General features: G+C 39.5%; 1 long non-coding RNA gene across 1 annotated transcript in view; it reads left to right on the top strand.

Annotated features, from left to right (window-relative positions):
* Nucleotides 1–1,610: 1,610 nt before the first annotated feature.
* LOC104853207 overlaps nucleotides 1,611–7,217 on the top strand; it is a 50,243-nt gene continuing 44,636 nt past the window's right edge. The window contains exon 1 of the long non-coding RNA XR_777711.2: nucleotides 1,611–1,685. This is a non-coding gene — a long non-coding RNA (uncharacterized LOC104853207). The remainder of the gene's footprint in view (nucleotides 1,686–7,217) is intronic.

Here is a 7,217-nt window from a genome sequence, read left to right on the forward strand (position 1 = left end):
ATCAAAGGTACTAGTAAAATGTATCAGGCAGCACAAATCTCTAGAATTGATGATTCATTAGGAGGACTCAGAATATACAGTTATGCGCATGGCTATGAGTGAAAGGAGACAAAGCAAGACAAGCAAAGAAAAAGGTGCATAGGAAAAGACCAGGAGAAAACCCGGCCCAACCTTCCAGGGATTTTTGTTTTTTTCCTCAGAGGAGTCACACAGGATACTCTTGATTCCTCCATCAGCCAGCTATGAGAGAATGTGCACAGTGCTGTCTATTAGGGAAGCTCTTCAGCAACTCATGTCCTAGGGGCTCATACTGCTGGCTGCCTAGCACATGTCAAAATCACAGACTCCCATGAGGAAAGCTATCATTCAGCATCAGCCAAATTCTCAGAGATCCACTGTTACTGAGAAGGGTGGTGGGAATCCTCCCCAAATCCAAGTTCCCAGAAACAAGCTAAGCACCAAGCTCATGCGCAGACCTTTCCAAGGAGAGTAGTGAGACCTCCTGTGTCTATTCTTTTCTGCACATAACCTATGTTAACTGTGTATTTCTGATGCTTTTAAAGCTTGGGGTATTGCTGACCCTGCAAGGCCTGCCCGCCTCAGAGCCAGCCAGTTCCAAGGAAAGCTAAAGCAAACTCTCCTTTCAAATGCAAATAAGCCACATTCCAATCAATTCAGGTACTGGCCTCTTGCTTTCTAGCTACTTTTCTCTGGTTTTAATCACTGGGGGCCCACAGCAGACAACTAGTGTTAGCCCTTGTGTCCTAGAGCCCATGGAAGTGATCCAGCCAGCCAATCCTTAGCCTGGTTACCCTACTTGCTCATTCCCTTCTGTGGAAATAACAATAAAGGCTCTTACCCAGTCCCCCCTGCACCTACCTGTTGACTGACACCAAAACTTCCTTATGTGGCCCATGGTGGCATTCCCCTTCCTGTTGAGATTTGAGGGAAATCACCTTTTTTTTTTTTTTCCAATGGCAGTTGCCTCCTGATCTATTAGCCTCACTACACTTGAGGAATAATAAAACCTACATTTAAAATAAGGCTGCACAACACACACACACACACACACACACACACACACACAAGCTCACACTGGAGGAGACATTGAAATATAAGTCAAAGCTATCATATTTTTAAGACCCTCACTTAAAAGGCAGTGGAGTGCAGCACTATGTGCAGACAGTAGGGTGATGGAGCTGGTTGCGTTGCTCTGCCTTGGAAAAGCAGTGGTGCTGCCAATTTTGACTCCAAACCATTCCCTCTTGGAATTGTGAAATCACTAAGACCAAGCAGTTGAGCCCTGAAGAAAGATTTATTCTTGGTTAAGAATAGGAGAAGCAGGATATAAACTTGCAAATTAATTTCTTGATTTGTGTAGGGTGGAGAATTCATAGAGGTTAAAAGAAATGAGGGGCAAAGATGACCGATAAAAGGGAGAGAGATTCATGTTTCATGGGAATGGGCAGAGATTTTCCAGGAATTTGATCCCCCCATGGTTCTTTCTGGCCATTGTCATGGCAATTGTCAACTGTGATGGCACTGGGGTGTGCCATGCCACACACAATGACATTAGTCACCTGGTCGTCACTGTGGTGTCTTAGGTCCAGATGGCTTTGGCGAGCCCACCTACAAAGGACTTCTGGCCTTCAGACATCCTATTTTCAAAGAACAGTAATATTAGGGTGAGTTAACTAGGCAGCATGGTGGTGGAAAAAGGAATATGCTCATAAGGGGCTGCAATGCTAGCTCAGCCACTCATTAGCTGTGGGACCTCTGACAAATTAGATACTAACTTTATGCTTTGAGCCTCAGTTCCTTCACCTATAGGTGTAGGTAATCACTTCTTCATGTTGTAGACGTTAAATGAAAGGAAGAATGTGGTATGTGCCCCGCACATCATAGGCTCTTTTTTTATACTGTTAACTTCATTGGTACATTTTAGGTATATAATATAATGACATTCATCATTGGGAATTTGCACCTTTACATAATCTATCTTGGTTTTTATTTCTTTCCCCATTTGGATGCCTTCCCTTCAATTCCTCTGCCCTCCCTATTTACAAAGAGTTTGTTTCCATTGTTTTCATATTAATTCTATTCCCTTCTTTCCACTTCCCCTTCTCCTTTGCCCCTTTTCTTACTATCTCATGGTATCTACTTACCTTTTAGTCCTTATTCAGTTTCTCACAGCAGAGAAACTATTTGGTATTTACACATATGTGTCCTGTTTATTTCACTTAAGAGTATCATTTCAATGTGCATTCATTTAGCTATAAATGTGTCTAATTTCTCATTCTTCATGGCTGAGTAGTACTCCATTCTATAAAAAAATACACATCTTCTTTATCCCATCTCTAGTTGATGGGCAATTGGGCTGTTTCTAAGTTTTAGGTATCACAAACTGTGCTGCTATGAATATGGGTGCACATATATTGCTGTGGTATGATTCTTTTAATTCTTTTGGGAAGATACCCAGGAGGGGAGTAGCTGGGTCAAGTGGGGCAACCCATCCTAGTTCTTTGAGTATCTCCATACTGATTTCCACAGTGGTTGCACCAGCCTACATTCCCACCAGCAGTGGAGCAGGGTTCCTGTTTCCCCACAGCCCTGACAGTATTTGTTATTGGTTGATTTCATGATAGCAGCCATTCTTCCTGGGGTGATGTGGAATCTCAGTGTTTGTTTTCATATGCATCTCTCGAATGACCAGTGATGTTGAACATTTTTACATATGTTTATTTACTATTTCTACTTCTTTGTTTGAGAAATGTTTGGCTCTTAGTTGATGATTGTTCTACCAATTTTCAGAAAAAGCTATGGATGTAGGAGGTTGCTGGGAAGGTTAAACTGTAAAAGGTTGTAAAATTCTGAAAAGCCAACCAGCAGACTATATTCATTTTAAATAAAAATTAAATATGTAATATGTGACACGATTGTGTACCCTGACATTTTTCTTTGCTTTATAATTACGATTTATACGTTATAGTTTATATAATATAATAGCATTACAGTTTGAAGAAACATTTTATTCTTTAAAGTCATTCTTAAAGTTTTCTATGTAGATTTTTTTTCTTTGGAATCAGCTTTCTTTTTTAAAAATTTTTTTTCCTCATGAGTTTATTGGTACATTTTAGGTATACAGTACAGTTACATTCATTATTGAGATCTTGTACCTTTACATGACAGGACGTGGTTCTCATTTTTTCCCCTTGTCCCTCCCCTCCCTTCACCCTCTCTTCCCCTCCCGCTTTATAAACACTTCATTTCTATTTTTCCTTTTCTCGTATTTTTTTCTTTTACCTTATTAGGTTTCCCCTACCCTTCCCACTTTCCCTACACCTTTAGCCCCTTTCTTCCTATTTCACATTGTCCATTGTATCATTAGGATCTTATGCACTATTATAGTTTATTCACACCAGAGAAACTATTTGGTATTTACACATGTGTGACTTATTTATTTCACTTAGGAGTATTTCCTCCATATGTATCCATTTTCCTATGAATGAATCTAATTTCTCATTATTTATGGCTGAGTAATATTCCATTTTATAGAAAAACCACATCTTCTTTATCCAGTTTCCAACTGATGGGCAAATGGGCTGCTCCTTAGACAAAGGACTATTATCTCGAATATATAAATAACTCAAAACAATCAGCCCCCCAAATATAAAGACCCGATTCAAAAATGGGCATCTGAAATGAACAGACATTTCTCAGACAAAGAAGTAAAAGCAGCAAGTAAATATATGAAAAAATGTTCCACATCACTGGTCATTCTAGAGTTGCAGATGAAAGCAACACTGAGATTCCACCCCACAAAGAATGGCTGCTATCTAGAAATCAACCAATAACAAATTTTGGCGGGGTTGTAGGGAGAAAGGAACACTTCTCCATTGTTGGTGGGAGTGCAGACTGGTGCAACCACTGTGCAAATCAATATGGTGATACCTCAGAGAGCTGAGACTAGAGGTTCCATTTGACCCAGCCATCCCTCTGCTGGGTATCTTTCCAAAAGAATTAAAAGAATCATACCACAGAGATATATGCACACCTATGTTTATAACGGCACAGTTTATAATAGCTAAAAAATATACATAGATTTTTGATAGCAAAAAGAAAAATGCATAGGAAAATGTCTTACCTTTGGCCTTACAAATAATTGTCAATGTTCTTCCACCCCGTTCTTTCTCCTTTCTGGGTAGGAGCCATGACATGCTACATTTCAATATTTTCTTAATTGAAAGCCTGCTGGCAAATAAAGGGAAAGTAGGAGAGGAGCCTACAGTAATTATGCCAGCATTCGAGATTATTAGTATTCTCATCAAGATCTGGCATGATCACGCTGCTGAGTGAGGGTGCGTGGAATTCAGAAATCAGCAGGCGGTGATGCACCAGTCTCAGGGGACCACTTGTTACAGTCAGTGCCGCTCCTGCCTCTGACCTCAGCTGTTAACACTGAGCCAAGGGTCAAACAGTGTGGCATCATGCACCAGGGGCTGGATGGATTCTAGGCATGGGATGCAGATTACGAGGAAGGGGAAATGTAAGACCGAGCATCAAGAAGAAAAAAGGAGGCCCATATCCCCCACATCCCCTCACCCCACAGCTAGACAGAGTCCCATTACGTCTTCTGACTGGATTTGTGTTTCAGTGGGAGAATTTGCCCCCTTATTCTGCTGTTTTGTGGGCAAGCTTGAGGTTAGCTTGCTTCCCTAGTCAGGCTGGATACCAGCCATTGGCCGAGCTGTCTAGTTATCTAGAGCCTGGGATCCTTGGGGTCTATGGGGATGAGCAGACCCTGTGATGGCAGGAGAAAGCCACTGGTTCTGTGGAGTCTTCATTCTGGCTGCTACAATGAAGTCCACAGACTGGGTGATATTCAAACATTTGTTTCTCACAGTTCTGGAGTGTGGAGGTCAGAGATGAAGGTGCCAACAGGCTGGGTTCTGCTGAGAACCGTGTTCCTGCTTCCCACACAGCCACCTCCTCACTGTATTCTCACATGGCGGATAGAGAGCTAGCCAGCCCCTCATAAAGACACCAGTGCCATTCACTAGAGCACCCCTCAAACAAAATAATCACCTCTCTAAGGTGCCACCTTCAGACATCATCATTGGCTATTAATGAATACTGAGGAGAGAGGAGCACAAAGAGTGAAGCTGAGCTTTCCTGCAGCCCCCTCTGTCTGGAAGGCGAGCCTCAGGGCCCACTGACTGGACCGAGAGCGAGCCCTCAGCCAAGTATTAGAGAGTCCCACTTAGTGCGCGGCAATCACTGTGGCTGGAATTTTAAAGAATGTTATGTCTTTTACAGATAATATCTAGCACATCTATTTTTATTTTTTGCCCACTAATATACTTTCATTTTTGCTTTAGTGTGTGTGTGACAAGAGATGGACTGTAAATATGTACAGGGTAAATGAAATAAAAAACCTTGACGAGTGTTTACCATCTGAATGGATTTTAAGATTTTGTCTGTTGCTTAATAGCTGTTAAGATTCCACACTATGGGCTCCTTTGACTTTTATCACAACAGCAAATGTTTTACTGATGCTGACTTAATGTGAGATGTGAGACGCATCCACAAATATAAGATACTGAGGTAGGAGAGGGAGCTGCTTGTGTATGTTTCACTTAGAAGGCCCCCAATTATTTGTGATCTGGTGATCTTTAGTATGTGTTTCTGTTTTCTTTCTTAAAAAAATTGTGGTAAAACATACATAATATAAATTTACCATTGAACCATTTTTTTTTTAGTTTATTGGTACATTTTAGGTATACAGTACCATTTTAAAAGGTGTAGTTAAGTATATTTAGTTCATTATACAACCATCACCACCGTTCATCTCCGGAAGTTTTTACTCCTTTCAAACTGAAACTTTGTTCCCATTAAGCACTCAGACTCAGGCAACCATCTTTCTACTTTCTGTCCTTATGAATTTCAGTGCCCTATGTAATTTATGTACGTAGAATATTTGTTATTTTGTGTCTAGGTTCTCCGCCCCCCGATTTACCATAGTGTCTGCAAGGTTCTTCCATGTTGTGCCATATGTTTGGATTTCCTTCTTTTTTAAAAAATTTCCCTTTGTATGCATACTACATTTGTTTACCCATTCATCTATTGATGCACATTGGACTGTTCCCACTACTGGGCTAATGCTGCTATGAATATCTATCTATCTATTATCTATCTATCTATCTTTCTACCTATCTATCATCTATCTGTTCCTATTCCTGCTTAAAATTCCATTGGGTATATTCTCAGAAAGTGGAATTACTGGATCATGTCATTATTTTCTGAAATTTTTGAGGAACCATTATGCTGTTTCCCATACTGGCCATGACATATACAATACTCATCAACAGCACACAAGTGTTCTAATCTCCCCTCTCTTTGCATATCTATCTATCTATCTATCTATATACATATATATTCCTTTTTAAGAGTTTCATCACTTTCTGAACTAAGGGGATTTTATTGTAAAGAATTTGTGAAATCACAGCAGGGCAGGATTCTGGGACATAAACATGCAAATTCATTCAGTTTTGCATATTTTTCTGTTCGGAGCACTTACGACTGTTACTAGGTATTTTTTTCCAGAAATTTCCAGAAATGACTTCAATTCATTCACAAGATATCTCCCCTGCCTGGGTTCTGTCAGTCTTTTTAGTCACTTAATCTAACAATTAGATTTATATTTTATTATAATTACATTTTACCTTGATCTAAATTTTAATTTTCTATTTTATTGAATCTAGTCTAGATATTTTAATTTGTTGAGCTATTTATATTAATGGTTCTGATTTTTATTTCCACAATTTCTAATTGGATACTTTTCATATTCATGTGTTCTTTTTTTTTTTTTTGGTACCAGGGATGGAACTCAGGTCCTTGGCTTGCCAGGCCATGGAACCACAGAGCTAAATCCCTTGCCCTTCGTTTATTCTTAAACAGAATATTTATTTTAATCCTATTTAAATTCCTGTTTGTTAACATTATTTACTTGATAGTATTAAATATACTTATTCTATAATCATATTGGGATTGTTTTACTTATATTTTGTTAGCAGTAAAATTATGTCTTTTTTGGTACCGGGGATGGATTTGTGCTTATGAGGCAGGCAGTGGAACCACTGAGCTAAATCCCCAGCAGTAAAATTATATCGTGATTGTTACCTACCTTTCTTCCTTCATTTTTTTTTTTTTTTTTACCG

Source organism: Fukomys damarensis, unplaced genomic scaffold, assembly GCF_012274545.1.
Source record: "Fukomys damarensis isolate Sample0158 unplaced genomic scaffold, DMR_v1.0_HiC HiC_scaffold_5, whole genome shotgun sequence".
In the NCBI taxonomy this organism is placed as follows: domain Eukaryota; kingdom Metazoa; phylum Chordata; class Mammalia; order Rodentia; family Bathyergidae; genus Fukomys; species Fukomys damarensis.